Source organism: Crocodylus siamensis, chromosome 3 (assembly GCF_052110815.1).
Source record: "Crocodylus siamensis isolate JL-2025a chromosome 3, ASM5211081v1, whole genome shotgun sequence".
NCBI lineage: Eukaryota > Metazoa > Chordata > Crocodylia > Crocodylidae > Crocodylus > Crocodylus siamensis.
The window spans coordinates 64,476,912-64,499,807 of NC_143397.1; the positions used below are offsets into that span (position 1 = coordinate 64,476,912).

At 41.5% G+C, this 22,896-nt stretch overlaps 1 long non-coding RNA gene across 1 annotated transcript in view; it reads right to left on the minus strand.

Moving 5' to 3' along the window:
- Positions 1-1,602: 1,602 nt before the first annotated feature.
- LOC149868347 (uncharacterized) overlaps positions 1,603-22,896 on the minus strand; it is a 127,914-nt gene continuing 106,620 nt past the window's right edge. The window contains exons 2-4 of the long non-coding RNA XR_016440976.1: positions 19,576-19,773; positions 16,466-16,561; positions 1,603-1,761 (exon numbers count right to left, since the gene is read on the minus strand). This is a non-coding gene — a long non-coding RNA (uncharacterized LOC149868347). The remainder of the gene's footprint in view (positions 1,762-16,465; positions 16,562-19,575; positions 19,774-22,896) is intronic.

Genomic DNA, 22,896 nt, shown 5'->3' on the forward strand with positions numbered 1-22,896 from the left:
TTGTGGGAAGGGGGATTTACACCTTAGGGGGTTTGGCACACAGCACAGGTCACACAAAATTGGTCTATTTCCTCTCATATATGAGGTCAAAAATACCAGTGGGGGAGGTGAGCCTCAGTCTTCACCCTACCCAACTGACCTCCCAAAAGGTTTTTGTGGGTCAGTTGCAACAAAGGGATCCTAAAAGGTTGAAGCACCATTATCCGGGTTACCTCTTCTCAGACGTTTATAGATGTTAGGATTGGGAGGGACCCCAAAAGATCATCGAGTCTGACCCCCTAACTAGGCAGAAAAGAGTGCTGGGGTCAGATGACTCCAACCAGATGCCTATCCAGCCTTCTCTTAAAGAACCTCAGGGTAGGGGAGAGCACCACCTCCCTTGGAAGCCCATTCCAAATTCTGGCCACCCTTAGCATGAAGAAGTTTTTTCCTGATATCTAGCCTAAATCTGCTCTCTGTCAGTTTGTGACCATTGTTCCTTGCTACCCCAAGAGGTGCCCTGGCGAACAGAGCATCTCCGATCCCTTGCTGTGTCCCCCTAATGAATTTGTAGGTGGCCCACAAGATCACCTCTCAGCTTTCTCTTACAGAGACTGAAGAGGTCCAGGTTCCTCAGTCTGTCCTCATAGGGCTTGTCCTGTAAGCCCCTAATCATACGAATGGCCCTCCTCTGGACCCTCTCAAGTCTATCAACATCCTTCTTGAAGTACAGCGCCCAAAACTGGACACAGAACTAGAACTGCGGTCTAACCAATGCTGCATGGAGGGGATGTATCACGTCCTTGGATCTATTTGTCATGCATTGGCTGATTCATGATAAAGTGCAGTTAGCTTTGCTGATGATTTTGTCACTGACTACTCATGTTCATCTTGGAGTCCACTATGACTCAGAGATCCCCTTCCACTTCTGTGCTGCTGAGAGGGTCACTTCCCAGCCAGTAGGTGTGCTGGATATTTTTGTGCCCTAGGTGCAGCACTCTGCACTTGTCTTTGTTGTACTGCATCCTATTGTGTACTGCCCACTTTTCTAACCTGTCCAGGTCTGCCTGCAATTGTTCCCTACCCTCTATAGTGTACACTTCACTCCACAATTTAGTATCATCCACAAACTTGGATGGAGTGCACTTCACACCCACATCCAGGTCACTGATAAAGTTATTGAAGAGCTCAGGTTCAAGGACCGAACCCTGAGGGACCCCACTACCCACATCCTTCCAGGTCAATACTGACCCATCTACTATCACTCTCTAGGTGTGACCACAAAGCCAATTTGCCACCCACTGGACCGTGCAAACATCTATGTCACAGCCTCTTTATTATGAGACTCGGATAAGATACTGTATCCAAGACCTTGCTAAAGTCCAAGAAAATGACATCCACCTCTACTCCTGCATCTAAGTATTTTGTGACCCTGTCATAAAACAAAACCAGATAGGCCAGGCATGATCTACCTGCTACAAATCAAAGCTGGTTTCCCTGCTGCATTATTTTTTCTGTTGGACTCCCACAAATATCGGGGGTGATCAAATAGTTCTCAGACTTAGCCTTTATTTTAAAAAATAGTGTACAAACAACATTTTTATGAGTTGTCCCCTTCAAAGTAATCTCCCCCAGATGATATGCACTTGTCCCAGCGTTCCTGCTACTTTTGGAAGCAATGCTGGAAGTCTTCAACTGTGAGTTTTTTGAGTTCTGCTTTCACGTTCTTATGGATGGTTGGAATGTCATCAAATCTCCTTCCTTTCAGCTTCATTTTGATTACTGGGAACATAAAAAAATCACATGGGGCAAGGTCAGGTGAATACGGAGGGTGCGTTATCACAGGAACATTTTTTTCAGCCAAAAATTCTTGAATGGAGACAGCAGTGTGTGAAGGAGCATTGTCATGGTGCAGAAGCCATCTACCATTTTCACACAGCTCACAGCAGTTTCTTCTAACTTTATCCCTCAATTGAATGAAAACCTCTTTATAAAAGGCCTGATTGATTGTTTGACCACTTGGTACAAATTCCTGATGAACAATACCCTGAACATCAAGCCTTAGAAATTTTTGGTCAAGCCTCGTATGATCCTTCATAATCTTTTCGAAGACCTTTCCAAGGATGGAGGTGAGACTGACTGGCCTATAATTACTCAGCTCCTCCTTCCTCCCCTTCTTGAAATAGGGACCACATTGGCCCTTCCCAGTCCTCCGGGACCTGACCCAAGTGCCACAAGCACTCAAACAGCCATGCCAGTGGTTCTGCTATGACACTAGCCAATTCCTTCAGTACCCTCAGATGCCGCTCATCCGGGCCTGCTGTCTTGAACACATCCAGTCCATCCATGTGACTCTGCACCAAGTCAGCATTGACGGTTGGTAGGCTGGTGTCCCTCTGATGCCCATCTAAGAACCCATTAGGAGACCTATCTTGAGCCCTGTTCAGGAACACTGAGGCAAAAAAATCCTTGAATAGCTCACCCTTGTCCCCCTTCTCGGTCACTAATTGCTCCTCCTTGTTCAGTAAGGGTCCTATGCTGCCCTGCACCTTCCTTCTACTCCCTACATACCTAAAAAAATACTTTTTGTTGTCTTTAATTTGTGTTCCCTTAGCTTTGGACTTTCTAACTGCCTCCCTGCAAGTGTGGGCCAAGTGGGTATATTCTTCCTTGGTAGTTTCCCCCTGCTTCCACTGCCTATATGCCTTCTTTTTTGTCCTTAACCTCCCCTGGATTTCCCTGTTTAGCCAAGGAAGTTTTTTGGCTCCTTCCCCCTTTCCCCTCATACTGGGAAAGTCTCTCTCTGTGCCCAAAGGATTGCTTCCTTTAGGAACAACCAACCTTCCTGGACTCCTGTCTCTCCAATACTCTTCTCCTGCAGTGTGTCATTGACTAGACTCCTAAGCATACTGAAGTTAGCCTTCCTAAAGTCAATCACTTCCATCCTACTAGTTATCTTATCCACCCTACACTGTATGGTGAATTCGATTAATTGATGGACACTGTCCCCAAGATGATCATGGATCTGCAGATCACCTATCAGGTCCTCCCCCGTAACCAACATCAGGTCCAGTAAGGCATTCCCCTTACTGGGACCGTATACCTTCTGCATTAGGTGAAGGTCCCGCATGCATGTTAAAAATCTACATGAACGGTTAGATTTGACTGACTGCTCCTCCCAGCCTGTTTACACCTATAAAGGTGTAAACAGGCTGGGAGGAGCCTGTCTATGCCTCCTTCCCCCTCTTCCATGTTTATGCATATAAAGAAGTCTCTTTCTAATTTCACACCAGGGCAGCTGATCACAGAGGTCAGGATGGATTACCTGGTGATCCCTATGTGCCAATTCTGCCTCAACTACAGCCTGAAAGACTTCCTCCTCTCTTCGGCCTTCCCTAACTTAGGAGCTGCTGGCAATCCCTCTACATCAAGGATGTCTTCTGCCTCCTCCTCCAGTCACTCCTCCCATTAATCTCTGAGCAACCCTACATCCAAGCTGTCATATCTCTATCCAGTCTCTCCCCAGGAACTTTGGATAGGGTAAGTCTGCACATGAACACTTGACATTGAGCAGTACGCTGTCTGAGCTCGGCCAATGAATAAAACTCCTAATTGGTTATCCATCTTGTCTTATCCAATCCCAATGATACTGCAGCCTGTTTGACTGTCTTGAGGAATGATTCAGGGTCATTGTCCCACATCATCTTTGGCATTTTAAACTCTGTCAAACTCCAATGGACCCATTCTTGTTGTTGGACTAACTTTTCCTCTAACAATATCTGCCAAGCCATCTACTGTTGTTGCTATTGCAGAAGCTGGCCTATCGAATTCAACACCTGCTGTAGGACCTAAGCCCCTATCATTGCTACTCACTGGAGATCCATGGCTTCCTCCTGGACTGACCCATCATCAATATTCCTGACCATACCAAATTGTTGGGGTTAGGTGCTCTTTGGCCGTGGCCCTTGCCTGCACAACATCTTACCAGAGTAAGCCATTAGTGCAGCAGACAGTACCACCACCACCAATCTCCAATGTTCTTTTCTTACCTTCCACATCTTGATGTTCTTTAACTACTGGGACCTGGATGAATGCATTGGTGGGGATCCTGGTGGGTCCTCTTGGAGGCTTTTCTTCATGGAGCACCACCTCCCCTCACATGCCACCCTAAATACTTCCTAACTACTTCCTGGATGACACACTTCAGGGCCCAGATCTTGTATTACCCTGATGCTGGCTGCTAAATGCTGGTGTACCAAACAAAGGCCTAGGAGCTTAGGTCCATTCACTTGGGCTCCCTGAGACCATTTTAAAAAAATCACTCCTTGATTCATAGGTCCATCAAGTAGGACTGGTCCATCTAACGCCCGACCTTAGATTCATTGTTTCTGAGTTAATCAATCAGTCCAGGCCAGTCCCTTAAGGACTGGATGATCAGATAATCACAGAAAAAAAATAATTAAACTTAAGACGTCTCCTGTTCCTGGGTTAATCTGCCCATCTCAGTCCTTTAAAAATCCTGATCAAATAACTAAATAAATAATCAAAACCCAATGAAATCTATACCACCCAGGTATTAATTCCTGGGTCAATTAATTTGGGTCAGCCCTTTTAAGGATGATTCTTCTCATCAAACAAAATGAAAACCATTATGCCAGGTTCGTCCCCTGGCTTGGTTCGTCAGGGTCAGGATCTCTGAGCACCTTCCAGGAGGGGAGTTCTCCCCCTCCAACTGCTTTATCCGGCACCAGGAAAGGGAAGCACAATCTCAAAAGCAACAGAAAAGAAAAACAACATAAAAGAAGCAATGGGGTGGCTGTGCCCCTGGAAACTCATGGACCACTTCTCAGTGATTCTGCTTCTCTCATCCTCACCCAGTCATCTTCAAGTGATTCCTGGCTTGATGAGTTCAGAAGCTTATTAGTTTGTAGTCCTCCAGCAACCCTGACTAAAGAATCTGCTTCCCTCTCCTGCTGCTGGCCATGGGTCACTGTCAGCAAGGGAGACTTGCAGCATCGCTCCAGTCCACCAGCCATGGTCTTCTCTTGACTGGCCCTCCTCTTTGGCCCAGAAATACCCTCCCATGCCTTCCTTCCACCAGCCTGAAGAGAGTACACACTCAGAAACATGGCAGCATACTCCCTACTCTGCTTTCTGCTGCACCTGGGGTGAGTGTCTCTCATTTGAGTTTCCCATGGATTTCCTTTTGCCCCGTTCTTTTCCCTCTCATACACTGTAGCAGTCTTGTGCCCCAAGATTATTTGTACAGCCCCTCTGCAGCATGTTGAGCTGGGTCAGAACAGCCCCAGGCTGGCAGGCTGACCTCCTGGACCCCCTGCTAGCGCAAGGCTGCTTCGACCTAGCTCAACGTGCTGCAGTCTCAGGCACATGTGTAAACTCCAGTGCAATATGCACCAGAGTTTATTGCTTTGCATTAATTGCATGTGTAGATGCACCCTGTGTGTTAAACAATTAATCCTAGATTTCTTTAGTCCAAATCCAGATTCCCATCTATTAAAACACCCTTTCTACCTTTGTATGTTATACTTTTTAACTCCCTTCTTCATCTGTCTTTACTGTAGTGCTTATGTCATAAAGTATATATATTTTTAAAGGGTTCAGGCAGTTTTTATTGTAAAATAAAAGATATTTTGATCAAAACAATAAATGTGACTGAGCATTTTTTAATTATATTTTCTGCTTTTTGTGGCCACAACACAGGAATTTTGTATAATTTACTGTGTCAAAACTTCATTGCTACTTGTAGCTATTCCTATATAATAATATGTTGAAGAGAGTTTTATTCTTCTGTGTTTTCAAGAAACTCCAGGGGATTATAGAATTCATTATGATATCAGAAAGCATTGAAGTAGACACATTCATAACTACTGATCACATGGTGAATTGAAGATCAGTGGCCTTGTATCTCTGGGTTATTGGTTCAGGTAAACCTGAAATCCTGAAGGAAATGAATACAGTTCATCTTTCAACTGACAGCCTTTTGCAGTGCATGCCACCTACACACATAATTCAAAACAATGTGAAACAGTAGATCTCTGTGTAGTGCAGGCTTATCCCTTCCTCACCATAAAAAGTTGGATGACGGACTGAAAGGGAGAAAAATATCAACATGTTACACATTTGTATAAATAATGAATTGCTTATCTTCAGGAAGGAGGCACCTTCTGATTATGGTTTACAGCACAGGCCAAAACTGGGGCAATGCTAGCTCACAAATCATGGCCACTCTACCCAAATATTGAATATGTCTATTGAGATTGATGTTAACTTCAGCCAGGGATTATCATTATTATAGTTATTTGTAAATGCTCTGCATCTGGTTGCATAGGTTACATTATGCTAACGATTCTTAACAAAATGCTGTAAACTACAGAGTACAATACATAACAAATGAGGTTAAGGGAAATTTTCTGTAACTTGGAGCCATACCATTGTTTGGTAAACTAGAAGAGATCTGGCTGTTTATGCATCTTGGATGTAGAAAGGTGGGCACAATTTATACCCTGTAGCATAGTATAATATAGCCCCAAGGCTGTGAGTTCAAGGATCACTCTGGACTTGCGCCAAAGGTAGCCCTTACCGCAAGGGCTGAGTTTTCAGCCCATGGACTCAAAAGCACCAGACATGATATGTGTTCTACCAGCTCCACTATTCTCCCACATAGCTTTCTTTACCTGGAATGACTTTCCTCTTCTCCTATGCCAGGCTCTTTGCACCTTCAGTACTTATACTTACTTCTTTCAGTCAATTTTTAAAAATATAACACAAATGCCTCAATTTCTACAGAATGTAATGTTTTTAAAGCATTTGACATATGTATTAGGTACTGTATGCACGTAACAAAAACATCATAATCTTATGTTCTCTCCCTGTATCTATTTATTGCCATTGCAAAATACCAGGTCCCTATGTCATGTTTAACAAAGATGACAAACTTCTCAGAACAGTAACTTTTTTAGAAAAATGTATATGTCTTTATTTTACACCACTTTTACATACAAATAATAGGTCTCACTGACTCCAATAGGACCAGAATTGGTCTTGCAATTTTATAACAAGTGTTATTCCCCCATTTCAAACTAGAAGAGTAATATTTTCCTTTGAAATGGTGAACATAATTTTAATTCATAGATCCAAATATTCATCATGGTTTGTTTCCATAAAATCAATAGTCATCTGAAGTTTTTGCTTGTATTTTGTGTTTCCTTTGAACGCTAAACAAATAAATCAGTATTGAATTTCATCTTGCTTCCTCCCTTCACTCATTTGTCCCCTTGCAATTTTTTGCTAGCATTCTTTTCAAGTAGACCTCCTCTTTGGTTCCAAATTATGTGCCATAAACAATACACATATCCATACCACCTATTATTCCATTGCAGTTTAAGCTAAAATCATACCCTCTTTCCTGCACTTGGCTTTGTTGGGTTTTAGGGTTTATTTTACTTATCCAGATCAACATACCATGTTATTTCTACAAGTACACACCATGGAATTTATTAACAGTGTTCTTCCCTAAATAAAAACAGTTCTTCCTTTATCACAGCAAAAGAAAATGAAAGAGAAAAATCAATGTTAAAAAAATCATAAAGACTTCAGTTGTGGAATAGCATAAAGTATTGCCAAAAAAAGCAGAGAAATTTCCATAAAAGCATAGACAAATAGGGGCAATGACATAACCTGGCCTTTCTTTCTTCACATGGGAAAGGAATACTAATAATATAAATGTTTTCATCTGAATCTGTTTACCTACCATAAAAACATACCAGAGTTATTTTTTTAATCTCTCTGACAGATTTCTTTTCACAAAATTCAGTAACTGTATGGTTGATGTTATCTTTTTAAATGATATTATAATCTTGGTATGTAAAGAATAGGTGTAATGCTTTATTACATGTTCAATATCTATACTACTAAGGGATCATTTCTGAACTGACATTAGTCTTTGTGTAATGCTCCAAACAGGAGCAATCTATACATATGAATCATATGTGAGAGATTCCTTTCAAAATGGTAGCTATCTACGAACACTGTGCTCTGGAGATTCACTTAGTGATAAACTAGGATATTGCAATGCATTTCAATTAAACAAACACTATTTATGGCAGCTCCATTTACATTTAGCACAATCAGGGTAAATACAGATGTTACATTTAAATCACTATAACCACCTTTAGGCTCTAAATAGCTGATTCTGCAGGCATTCACAGGGCTTAAGTCACCCTAAAAATGGCACTACCAACCTGAAATTAGTTCTCATCCAGTGAGAACTGACTATAGATTGGCATGGGTTAATCTGACTAAAATGAATTAACCTGGCCTAACAAATGACTGCACATATCCCCAGAAAATCCCCAGAGCTGGGAAAACCCAATAACTCTCCACAGCCGCAAGGGTATGTTGTTTTAACACCTTCCCCTGCTACCCTGACCTCCTCCCAACCAGCAGAGCATCAGATGGGGCAGTCCCCTTCCCCTCTGCAGAGCCATCAGGCCCCTCCATGAACCTGAAAACTCCCCATCCCCACAACAAACCTGTGAGCTCCCCCTCTGACTTTTTAACCCCCCTGACTTACCCTTGACTGCCCATGTGAATGCCTGCATATGGCAAAATCCAACTCAGGTTTATGTGGCTCAGAGTTAGCTGCATAAATGGTGTCAGGTCATTTGAAAATTTGTTTGCACATCTTGGGCACCTATGCACGTGCCAGATATCTGGTCTGATATATGCTAATTAGCACATATGGGAACACACTCGATTAATTGAGTCTGCTGGAGTGTGCTAATTAGCATGCTCCAGCAGCCTCGGTGCCACATGTGTTCAGCATCCCCACACTTCAAAATGGCAGCAGGGGAACTTTAGCTAAAGTTCATTGAATGAACTTTGGTTAAAGTGCCCCCACCACTTTTTTGAAGTGCAGGATGCTGAATACATGTGAGCTGGTCTAATTAAAGCTGCTCCCCCGTGCACCTCCCACCCCCACCTCCACACACACACAACCTGGAGCATGTGTAAAGATATTCTTATGTACTGAAATATCCAGTGCAGGAATTTCCCCCATAATGAGAGACTTAGTCCTGCATGTTAGTTATTTGTCCTCTATAAGTTCAGCACGGCCACAGTTCAGGAAAACATATTTATGTAAAGGGATGGTATGCTTCATCAGCAACCCAAACTTCTTTGAGAGAAGGGCAACTTGAGACCCTATGGATCAAAATACAGGTGGGACAAGGAGAAAGGGACTTGATAGTAGGCATCTACTCCAGACTGCCACTAATCTCTATTTAAATATATTTTAAATATGAAGTATTTAGTTGAAACCTAAATTTGCTTGAAAAAAATGAAGTCTATAGTTTAAGTTTTCTTTGCAAATGGGTCAACTAATCTCTTTGCAAACATCTCAGAATTATAATTAATAGGCAAAGGTATGCTTTCTTAAAATTATTTACTGAATAATGATTATATATGTAAAGCAAATTTTTTACCAAGAGGAAGAGCTGGATCTGGAATTTTCCAGGGAACTGATGGAGGCTGCACACTCAAGGGAAATGTTTGTCATGGATGACCTCAATTACCCTGACATCTGCTGGGAGGAACACTCAGCTAGATCTGACTGGTCATGTAGGTTTTTGACCTGCGTGGAAGCACTTTATTTAGTAGAGGAGGTAAACAGTCTGACCAGGGGGAATGCTTTGTTGGATTTGGTTCTTCCAAAGGGGACAACCTAGTGGGAGATCTGAGTATTGAGGGTAATCGGGGAGACAGTGATCATGAGATGATAGAATTCACTATCCATCATAGGACAGGGAAGTCTGTCAGTAGGGCAAAGGTACTTGACTTTAGGAAGGCTGACTTCAATGAGCTTAGGAAAATAGTGAGAGAGACCCTATGGGAAGACGGACTGGAGGGGAAGGGAGTTCAGGAAGGGTGGTCATTCCTCAAAGGAGCGATCCTCAGAGTGCAGAAAAGGTTTATTACTGTATGTAGGAAAGGTAGTAAAGGGTACAGGAAACCCTCTTGGTTTACCAGAGTCAAGGAATGCTTTAAAAAAAAAGGATGCTTACAGACAAGTGGAAACAAGGGGTACTTACCAAGGAGGAATACACAAATATAGCCCATATTCGTAGGGAGAGGATAAGGAAGGCAAGGGTGGTGACTGATATCAGGTTAATAAGTGAAATCAAGGACAATAAGTACTCCTTCTTTAGGTATGTAGGGAGAAGGAGGAAGACCAAGGGAAATGTGGGGCCCTTGTAGAATGTGTTGGGACAGCTGATAAAGGGCAGTTAGGAGAAAACTGATCTCTTTAATGAATACTCTGCGTTGGTGTTCCTGAATGCAAATGGTGGATGCCTGCTTTGTTGCACTGGATGGATGCAGGGGGCAGCAGCAATCGCCAGTGTTGAACTGGTGAGGGAGCACTTAGAGCAGCTGAATGTCTTCAGGTTGGCAGAATCAGATGGACTACATCCAAGAGTGCTGAAGGAATCAGTTGGAGCCATTGCAGGACCATTGGTAAAGGTATTTGAAAACGTGGTGTTCAGGATGGGTCCCCGAAGAATAGAAAAAGGCCAATGTGGTGCCAATGATTAAGAATGGAAGGATGGAGGATCTGGAAAACTATAGACCAGTCAGTTTGTCCTTGATAATGGGGTGCCAAGCAGCCAGATATGGAGTGAGGGGAGAGGAGGTGGCGAGCCGCAGGACATGGAGTGGAGACATGATGAGTGGAGGAGCAGTGGCAGCACAGCATCTGTGCAACCCTGCTCTCACCTGGTCCCAGCCCTGCTCCTGTAAGGTGGGGTGGGCTCCATCTCTGCCCACCCCTGCGTAACCCCCAGGGGTACACAGTTGACAACCCCAAAGCAATGAACCACTTAGATGTGGAATACATGGTTGATGTTATATACTTAGATTTTTAAATGGCCTTATATGGACTTCCATGATGCTATTATAAAAAATTGGGGGATTGTGGGCTGTCAAAGTCCATGGTCAGGTGCGTTGGGACCTGGCTAAGGGGTCAAAGCCAGAAAGTGTTAGTGTATGGGTCTGCATCATCTTGGCAGGAAGTGGCCAGGCATGTCCCACAGGGTTTGGTTCTTGGTCCTGTGCTGTTCAACATCTTTATCAATGATTTAGATGAGGATGTGGAAAGCACGCTGGCCAAGTTTGCACATGATACTAAGTTGTGAGGCAAAGCAGTCATGCTAGGGGATAGGATGTGGATCCAAGCAGACCTGAATAAGCTGGAAAGGTGGGCAGAGCAGAACCAGATGCAGTTCAATAAGAATAAATGAAAAGAGCTTCATCTGGGGAGAAGTAACCAGTGACATTAATATAGGTTAGGAGGAGATGTCCTGGCCAGCATGATGGCTGAAAGGGCTTATGGCTGATCACAGGATCAACAAGAACTGCCAGTGTGATGCTGTAGTCAACAGAGCTAATAGCATACTGGTATGCATTAGCCAATGCATCGCAAGCAGGGCTAAGGAAGTGATACTTCCTATCTACTCGGTATTGGTGTGACCCCAGCTGGGGTCCAGTGTCCAGTTCTGGGCACTGCAGTTCAAAAAAGATGTGAACAATCTTGAAAGGGTCCAGAGAAGGGCCACAAGAACAACTGGGTCGCTCTGGTGAACAGATGTGCTCCCAGATCTTGATGAGCATCCCTGATAAACTTATAGGTGGCCACCAGATCATCGCTGAGCCCGCGTGTTTCCAGGTTGAAGAGTCCCTTGGCTCTCAGCCTCTCATCATAAGGTCTGTTTTCCTGACCTCTGATCATGTGCTTGGCTCTCCTCTGCACTCACTCAAGCTTCTTCACATCCTTTTTGAATTGTGGAGGCCAAAACTGGATGTAGTACTCCAGCTGTGGCCACACCAACGCCTAGTAAAAGGGGAGAATGATGTCCCAGGATTTTCTTGAGATGCATCTATGGATGCAAGCCAGCATTTTGCTCACTTTACTAGCCACAGCATCACATTGAAGGATTATGTTCATCTTGTGATCAATCATGACTCCCAAGTCCCTTTCATCTGTGGTGCTAACACAGCGTAGCACTGCCGAGCCTATAAGCATGCTGCAGGTTTTTCCTCCCAAGGTGGAGAATCTTCCATTTTTTAGTGTTGAACACCATCAGGTTTTCATCCGCCCATTTCATGAGCCTGTCTAGATCTGCCTGGATCACCCTCCTGTCCTCAGGTGCGGAAGCTTTACCCCAGAGTTTGGTGTCATTGGCAAACTTGACCAGTCTGCTTCTGACACCAATGTCCATGTCACTGATGAAGACGTTAAATAGTATAGGTCCTAGGACAGAGCCTTGAGGGACCCCCACTGGTGACTGCACACCAAGACAATTGGCTCCCATCAACCACCACCCTCTGGGTCCTACCGCAGAGCCAATTCCCCAGTCAGTGGATTGTGGTGAGGTGAAGGCTGCAGTTAACCAATTTAGCTAAGAGGTGATTATGGGATACCAAATCAAAGGCTTTTTTAAAGTCAAAATATACAACGTCGATCTCTTCCCTCTTGTCCAGGTGATAGGTCACCTGGTCATAAAAGGAAATGAGATTGGTCAAGCAAGACCTACCTGCAACAAACCCATGCTGGTATCCCTCAGGATATTGCCTTCAGCTAGTCTGTTAAGGATGGCCTCTTTGATAATCTTTTCCAAGACCTTCCCTGGGATAGAGGTCAGGCTGATGGGCCTGTAGTTTGGCAGATCTACTTTCATCCCTTTCTTGAAGATAGGTATGACATTGGCCCTCTTCCAATCTTTGGGCACTTCACCAGAGTACCAAGAGCTCTCAAAAATCTATGCCAGGGACTGAGCTATGATGCTCGCCAGCTCCCTGAGTACCCTTGGGTGTAATCCATCAGGGCCGGCTGACTTGAAGGTATCCAGCCTGTCAAGAAGCTCCTTCACGAGGTCAGCTTTGAGGAAGGGCAAGGAATCTCCCTCACCAGGACCTCCCTGACCCACAGTGGGCAGGGGTGTCCCATAGAACTCGTGAAAATCTGATGCAAAGTACTCATTTAGCAAGTTCGCTTTTTTCTGCTCATCAGTTGTCAGTTGCCACATCTGGTTTAGCAGGGGTCCAATGTTGCCCTTGCTTTTCCTCCACCTCCCCACATATCTGAAAAAGGACTTTTTATTGTCCTTGATATTTATAGCTAGCTGGAGTTCCATCACAGCCTTGCAATTCTATTATTCTGATTTCTGCTATACATTTTTCCTATAATTTTAAAAGAAAAAAAATAGTTTGCATTCTGCTGTCTAAAACTGTATATTTTGTAGTTTTATGTTATGAGGTAAAATTATCTGTAACAAGCATTCTATTTAATTTAAGGAAATACATTTTGTTCCACACATTACGTTTCAAAATTTTGAGGCGTTTTTTCCTTTCTCTTATTTCATTTTTTCAATAAAATGATTCTCACTTTTCCCCTGAAAAATGGAAACTAACTTTTAAAAGTGAGTATTATTTCTCATGAATGTTAATCTTTTTTCAATTTTTTCCCTTTTCCATTCTGAAAAAAAGCAAAGTTATTGCAAGTGTTTTCCTACAATATGTCATTCTTTTAGAACTTTTCTCAACTTTTTAGTGGGAAAAAAAGGAGAGAAAGAAAAGCTAAACCACAGAAAATTGGAATGTTCCCACTATTCCAAAACAGATTTTTAAAGTACTATTTTAATTAAATATATTTTAAATATGAAGTATTTACTTGAAATCCAAATTTGCTTGAAAAAACATGAATTAAATTTAAAGTTTAAGTTTTCTTTGAAAAAGGGTCAACTAATCTCTTTGCAAATATCTCAGAATTATAATAAATAGGCAAAGGTATGCTTTCATAAAATTATTTACTGAATGGTGATTATATAGGTCTGGAAAAATTTTTGCACCCCAAATTGTGCTGTGAATACAAAACACATATTGCCAAGTTACTGATCTAGATTGCTTATGGTCTTTTTTCCCAATCGTGACAACACAAATGTGCTTAACTTTAACTCAGTGAGTAGATGCTTGGATGCATAAAGTTAAGCATATCTGCAAAGATGTTTGAAAGATCAGGTCTAAAACTGAGATTCAGCTCAGTTGAGGGTATAAAGAAACACCTTGCTCATGACTTGCAGAACATGACTATATCTACATGGAAAAATTACACTGCATGTAAGACCTAAACACAGCACCCTGGTAAGCGCCCAGCAAAGGGAATTCACTTAAAGTTATGGCAGATTCCAGGAAACAGGGGAGTATATGGGACTAAGAAGTACCCTTATGCTCTAATTCATACTACTCAGATTTTGAGTCTTCCCAATTAGCAGCTATGTGCTACAGGTTAAGTTTATTTAAAGCCCCCTGCTACTGACCTTCTCAGCTGCCCAGTATAGCTGAGAGAGTTCAAGAAAACTCATAGGCACCTATTGCAGGTATCATACTCACATATCACCAAGAGGAGACAAAGAAGAAATTCTCTCATTCTATAGAAGGACACCGGGCAATGCAGGAATGCATTACCCTTTACTGTGGCTATGTCTTCATGACCAAATATAAAGAAAAAAGTGGTTGAAAAGAGGCAACATCAAAGAGTTTCAGAGTTTCTGGAACTCAGGAAGATGTGCTAAACTTTCAATTTGTTCAATGGTTCTTGCAAGGATTTGAGAATTGTTCTGAACACTTTTGACAGAGGATCGATTTTTCCTCCCCTGCCTCTTTTGGCTCTTATACTTATCACTATCTGCTGCCATGTAATTTTGGCTAAAGTAAAACTGTTGAGTAGATACTAAAAGTTTTAAATCTGATTCTAATTGCCCTGTGATAAACAAGAGCTCATTTTAATAATGTGACAAAGCAAACAGGTAACTTGTCAGCTTATTTTCAAATTGAACAAATGCAATATTTTTAAAAGAAGAGTGACTTGTATCTATTTATACTGTGCCAGTTTGCATGATGTATAATATTGGAAGAGGGAGTGACTATAGATAATGAGGGTCATGGTCTTTCACTTCTGATCAGGATCTGGAGAATACAGTTTCAGTTCTGGCAGACAGAGATGAACTTAGCATTTATCTCTTCTACACAAGGAGGAGCCTTGAGATGGGTTTGTCTCAGGGAAGGCCATTCTGTATCTTCTTCTATTCAGGGACAGCAGGAAAGATTTTATGCTTGTTATATATTCAGTATTACAGTGATTTCCATTCTCAGATTGCTGTCATGGAGATATTGATAATGAGGGAGATCCATAAAAACCTTTGTGATGTGGTATTTTAAATGCTGCAAGACACCGGAAGACAAACTTAAAAAATAGTCTTTGGAGGCTCATTAGAATAATGCAAGGAAGCAATACCAGGTTTTCAGAAATACCCTATTAATAGATGAAAAAGAAAAAAAATCATAAATACATTAAATCCCTCTCATGTCTTCAGCGGTCCCTTCAACAGTTCAATTCAGTAGTACAAAAGATATGGCCTTCCCAGAAGAATAAAGACAAGGGAGAAGACCGAAATGGATGGAACTTACCATCTTAAAAAAGGCTGTTTCTATTGGCTTTGTTATGGGGATAGTTCACAGATACTTCATAACTGGCAATATAACACAGTATAAACTAAGCAGAAATTCACCTAAACTACTGAGTTCAAGACATAGGGATAATGTTAGAACTCCAGGATTAATAAGTATATAACATAGTGTGGTAAACCCAACTCCTTTAGGTGTCAATAGAATTTATTTGTTCTGTGAACTTCCATTGTTTGACAGAGTTACAGACAGGATGTTGCATCTACTCAGTGCCTACAACATGAAGCCAATTACTCAACCCTAGTAAAGTAGATTCTAACTGATATGAGATTGTTAGCTTTTTTTCAAAAATGTTATACTAGATGAAGTGCCCAGTCTTCGCCTGGGTTGTTATTTTTGTGATTGCAGCGTTGGTTTATTTTAAAAGAGTTTAGCACAACATATTTAGGGAAAAATATTGTTTATTTTTAAAGTATGTAGTACAACATATTTAACATTTAATATTTAATGTGGAGCAAAAAAAAAGGCGTCAATATAGTAATGACACCTGAGTTGAAAAAATACGCAAGTGTCAATATAATAATGATACCTGAACTGAATTCACTGCATCCAAAATGGAGTGGCACCACTTTATCTGAGGTACAAAGTAATCCCAGTCATTGGAAGACCCAAAAAGGGTCAAGTGAAAAATAACTCACCTATAATTTTCTTCAGGAGGTATTCAGTGATTTAGGAAGTTTTAGAGTAGATAGGACCAAACACACTTGAGTTATAAGCGAACATACAGACAGACAGACAGACATTTCATTCTATATATGTAGATTTGAAAATTCTGGGACTCATTATCAAACATTGCTGCCTATGTTACAGCAGGCTTCCTGTCTAAGTTATATTGCTAACAACTCAGAGACACCAATAGAGAGACTCAAAAGAGTTACTGCATATTTACCTCAGGTCAATTTGCACAAGATCTAAATGCTATCAGTAGTCAATGTCCATGTGTCAGGCATAGGGACATCAAGGTTACTACAGGGGATCTCCAAACCTAGGTAAAAATATGAATAGTAGTTAAATATATATACCTGGACTTGCATACTGTATCCTGCTCCAGATGTTTAACTATACAAATGAAGCCTTTCTGTTCTGATGCAGGGATCCATCAGGGATCTTTTGTCCCACCCCAACCTCTGTGTGCTATGAAAGTGCAGGGTACCATGAGCTCAAAATCATGACTGCCTGGTCCTGTTACACAGCCAGTTTCCACAGTTGCTGCATTACTTCAGAATGCCCTGCTGACTAAGTTGCCTTCTCCCTCTCCCCCACAGAAAGATATTCCCCTTACATCTCACATCCAGTACATCAATCAAACTCCTTCCCAGTGATGCAATGCAACAGCATGCTTTCCTGCATTTCCTCTAGATCCCAGTCATTGAAGTAACCATTAACCAACCACCCTTGTTAATTTTAGAATGACAAGCACCTCCTCCAATAAAACTCAAGTCACTGGCGACCACTCCTTTGTCTAGGAGACATCTCTGCTTCCCTGGCAAGTCCATTGATTTGATAGCTGACATCCTTCAGTCATCCCACCACCTCCTCTCAGCCACAACAACAGTGAAGAGATTTCCATGGTAACTCTGCAGGAGGTTATTCTCCTCCCTTATCTTTAATCAGTCATAATTTGTAGAGGCAGGCCTGTGACAACTTGCACATGCCAGGACAATCTGCTATTCATGCCTTCGAGGCAGGTATCCGTTTATGCAAACAAATCTATTATGGTGCACAAGCACCTGTTTTGTTGGAAAATGCATATGGATATGTGCCAGTGTATGGGGATTTGTCCCTTTGTCTAAAATAATCTCTAATGGATGATTTTTGTGGTGGAAGGACTACTTTTTATAGTGGTTGGTTACCAACCAGCAATGATCTAGGACCATAAATTTGGCTTTACTGTGTTTTATCATTGGCAGTAGCAAGTCAAGGACTCAGACTGACATTTCAGAAACGGTGCTAAAATTAACAAGCAAACTGAGAACGTAACATAAGACTGAGATGGAGAAGAAGAGAGGAGCTAGCAATGGAATATGAGAAAGGTAGAGGAAATGATGGTTAGGGTAAGCAGCTCAGTAATGCTCTAGCTGCTATAGCTATAGTGCTGATCTACTCAGTACCCTGATTTCAACATACAGGATATTTTTTTCAAGTGTTCCTATCAAATGTGACCCTCATAACTGTCAACAGATCTACAGCTAAAATGACAGAAATGTGCAAGGGCTTCCTTTCGTTTGTATGCATCATTTTTTGTATGAAGAGAATTCATAAATTCTAAATGTCTTAACTGATTTACTTCATGGTTCACAGATCAGCCATCAAGAAGGTGTGGAAAGAGGAAAGCAAGATTTGGCAAATATGACAGGTTGGATGTGCCAGCCAACTATTGCTATTGATGTGACATTTTATTTATGCTTTCACCTTATTAATGAAAGAATTGTGCAAGCTTTACCCTCAAATTAGAGCTCTGGACTCATTTCCCGTCATCTAAAGATTTTGTAAAAACTGGGATGAAAGAAAGATACTGAGATGAAAGGTGACTTGCTATGTCTCTGCTGCTGTCAAAGCTGGTAACCCATTCTATTGGAGAAATGGAGAATTGTAGGTTAGCTGTTATGAATGATTTACCATTTGCTTCTCTCCAGGAGAGCTGTGTTTTTGTTGACACAAGATAATAAACACTTATCTTTCAGAGAAAATGTCAAATCAAGGTCCTGATCATTTGTGGTCATTAAAATTCCCTCAGTACATTGAGGGGTCTAAGTATGATTTCTTAGCAAACTTCATCTCAAAGCATGATATAATTACATACATCTCTCTTTTGTAGTTTCAGCTTGATTATTAATTCTTTATATCCTCTCCCAGAAAGCAGCTGTGTTGATGCAGAATAATTTTCATGTTCCAGAAGTGGGGCATATTTCTGTGTTGAATGAAGTGATCAGAGTGTATGTGCATGTCCGTCATTCTCTAACATCTTCAGTCTGTATTGTGCTCTTTTCAGAGAATCCCATATGCATACAGACATGCGTATGCACACAACACACACACACTTTAGGATTACTATGTACTGTAGCAGCTGCCATAGCAACTTCTCTGACACCCTCACCAGCCTGCAACTATAAGAGTTGCATCCACAAAAAAGTGAATGATCAAACCAGAGAACCCCTATAGTCTCTGATGTCCAGTTACCTGAAGGACTATCTGTCACCTAATTAAGTTAGGGAAAATTAATGGATCTTCTGATTTTGCCAGGGACTAGACATGCACCTGGATGGACCACTTAAATTACTGAAACCCCTCCTTGGCTGGATGAGAAAACTGGGGACAATTTTGTCTATGTTACATTAGTTTACAATAATGGTGTATAATATGTTCTTGCACAGGGCACAGCAACCTACAGCTCACAAGTCAGATCGAGCCCATATAGCCATTGGATTCAGTTCATGGAACTGGAGCTTCTAGAGCAGGGGTGAGGCAGGGAGAGGGGGTTGGCAGCATTCGGCAGCACAGTCTGAAGAAAATCTAGGCCATTAAAAGAATATAAATGTCATTTTCTGTGAAGTTTTGGCATCTTATGATGAGCCATCACAATAGTGACTAAGTGTAGTGGTCACACGTAGATGTACCCGACTAGGGTTTGGTGGCTCTGAGTGCCAAATTGTACAAACATTTGGGGAGTTTAGATCAGGCAAAAAATGGCCAGTCCAATCTTAGTTTACCTAAGGATGGGCACTAAGTTAGAACAACAATGAATTAGCCTGATCCATTGAATACATACTCAAAGCACAGTACTGGGGCTGCAAAAGCCTAGCTACTTGCCCCAGCCTGGGACTGTGCCTCTCCTACCCCCAACCCCCACCAAGATCTTTTTAGTCTCCTGACCCCCACCACCAGACAGAAAACCCCCTCCCCCAGTCCCACCAAACCCTGCCCCAGACCCTTAAAGCTTTCCCAAGGACCAGCTAGCCCTCTTTAATCCCACCGACCCCTTTCCCCACCCTGACTTACCTAAATCATGTTCCTGGTATCGTTCTCCATATATGCAAATGTGTGCACAAGCAGGGACCATAATCTATAATCACAAGGCTTAAAGTAAGTTGCTTGATTGCAGATTGGGTCCCTGGAATGTGTGCATGTGTCCAGCATCATATAAATTAGATATTGGCTCTGTCTGGGTACCTCAAAAAGCAACATCCCTGGGTAGCTCTAAAATATAAATAAAGATGTTAACATTCACTTATGCTCTGATCTAAGTTACCCCTGCATTAGCAGTTATTACTTACAGTATTTCAGGTGGTAGAAAGTAATAATAACCACCACCACTATTGCTATTCTGATATAAAAATATAGTGATTATACTTAAATGAGTCTTATAACTATATGCTTAATACAGACTGTAGTATGCTTACTCAGCTCTGTTATTTTTTTATATCTGACAGTTCTGCTGTATTTTGTTATATCTGATTAGAGAAAATATCTTGTACCATCTACAGTTTGTTCAACTTTAAAAAAGTACCACATTTATTTACTCCATATATTTTTGTATCATATTTAAACTTCACTGTGTTAAACCTGAATCAAGATGGAACTCAGAAAATGACAGAGCTACACACATGAAAGAGCTAAAGGGAACAAAAGTGGCTTTCATATAGTTTTTAACGCTTTTTATAAAGGAACATAAAATATTGAAACACATCCTTTGAAACTGCAAGATTATTGCTAGGAAACAGTGTATCTGGAGAAGTGGCATGCACATTTTAGAACAGATATGAAAACTGTATAAAAGAAAGACAGAAAGAGAGAGAGAGAAAGAAAGAGAGATTGAGTACTTTTAATGCTCCCATTTCCTGGGTTTTATCTTTGGAGACAAAGACATATAATATGGTAGTTACCCATTCAACCTTCTCTGAGCTGTAGCAACAATAATAGAGACAGCAGCTTCATCATGTTATAGTATTTGCACTAGCTAATGAAGCATCATGGCGAACTATCAACCAAGTGACAAAGCTGGCTCTACTATGGCAGGAATCCTCTTATTTCATCTTATTCTTGCTCTGTGAGCTTTGTAAAATTATGCTATTTGTGTACAATATCCAATATGCTGCCCTACAATTTTTCCACTCAGGCAGAAATTTTGCAACCTTTGCTTATGCTGACTAGCTTTCACAGTATACACAGTGTCCCTTTGTACACAGTGGAACTACTAGTGTAAGTAAGGATTGTAGTATTAGGCCTTTAATATAGCTAAGAGATTCAGGACTTTCACTACTCATTGTGTATATTTATGCTGTGCTCAACAGAGCTATAGATCAATTAAAGATGACTCTCAAATTTCCCAAATAAGGTATGTTGCTTCAAGGAAAATATACTGCTTTCATGTTTGGTTCCCCGAGGACAACTAGCAGTGATGCAGCTTGTGCCACCGCTAGGTGTCCTTGGGGTATCCCCGTGTCACTCGCACTCTGGTGTGCAGCAAGTTACCCTGGGTGGGTTGCGGAAGGCTGGGGCCAGCACTGGACTAGCCCCAACAGCCTTACCTGGTGTCCTGGGGGCCTCCTGGGGCTGCTGTCATGTTGCTTCTGCTGCACAGAGCCTGGCTAGCAGCAAAGCATGGCTCTGGCCGGCCAGGCTCCAGCTTAGGGCAGTGTACACTGCTGCCACGTGAACCACTCCAGGTTTTGGGGGCAGGGGTTGGTGGGGGGGTTTTTCACCCCTGGATATCCAGGGGTCAAAAAAACCCTCCATACTGCTCCATACTGCTCCCTTCCAGCACAGATAACAACAGAATGTGCATTATGTGGTGCCACAGATGTGTCCGCAGCACCACATACTGCCTGGCCACATACCTGGATGTGGCCATTGAAACACCAACAGGAAATCTACCCCGTATTGTGTCTCATCTTTTGAGTTGCTGAATACCAACTAAATTGCTTTCAGTGCCCTACATTGCTGTCAAAAATTGCTCATCAAGATTGACTTTAAAGATAAAATTTAGATGACAAGAATACACGTGTATCAAGAAAATGGGAACTTGACATATCATTTCCTAAGGCTTATAGTACATTGAATTCTGCCTTTGGGGCCCTACCCATAGTCAGCCTGAATCTGTAATAGTAAAGTATGTAGAACTTAAAGATTCAGAAAGGTAGTTAGCAAGAGTTTCAACAATACCAAAGATACCTATTGAAATAAATTAAAATAAGGTAGTTTCAGTAAAATTGGAATAAAATATTTAATTTCAAATCAGTTTGTGCCTGTCTGCGCCAAAACAGTACCTTATGGGAGAAGTAACTTTGGTGTCTTATACCCTCATTCTCCAGCATGGCCTGCTCTTACTATCTAGACTACAACTGCCAGGAGGTATTCCAAGAGTTCAGGGGGACACAGCAGATTCATGCCAAATGGATTTGACCTAATTTTTCAATTTGCAAACAAGCCTTAATGAAATGCATGAATCTGGGAATTCTAGAATGTTTTATTGCTATTGGAAAAGCCACAGTGACATTTTCCATAAAATTTTGTTCTGTGGGAATTTGTGATACTCTTTTTGTCTTTTTCAGGGTTGAAAAATAAAGTTGATATTCCAGGTTTCCCATAGACCAAAACTCAAATTTTCAGGAAGCTCTTCCCAAAATATACCTATTCTGAACCTTTTCCTATAACCAAATACCTGCACAAATCTCACTGCCAAATACACAATGCTTCCTTCCTGAGACTGCCTCAAATTCCATCTCCTAACTGCTTAATACCTAATTTAGTCCTATTCTTTGTGCACTAAGTTTGAAATCTATAATTGAAATCACAGCTGTAGACGAGTGATTCTCCATCAGGGTGCCTAAAGAGTTAGGTTGTAGCAAAAAACTTTTTTCCTGCTCCCCCCCCCCCCAAAATGTGAAGCTCCTCCATTAGGCAAAAGCCCCTTTTGCAGTAGTTGCCCCCTTTAGGGGATGCTTTCTCTTTTCTACATTTTCTTCCTTCCTCTCTCTTTTTCTTTTATTATATTATTATTATTTTATATAAGGTGCACTTGTAGTGAAAATACAGCTTGTAGATGCTTTTACAAGTGTACTTTAAGTTTAAAAATAAGTTGCACCATATAACAATGTTAGAAAAAAACTAGAATTTTATGATGATCCTGTGAGTTGGTCCTTTGTAGCCAACACAGTGTGTAAACATGATTCACATGATAATAACAAAAGAATTGCCATTTACTGAGTCAAATTATAGGTGCATCTTGTCCAGTATCCTGTATCACACAGGGTGTGTCTACACAAGATGGCACTGTGCAGTGGTTGCTGAGCATTTATTTAGTACTTGTAAAATCAAGTA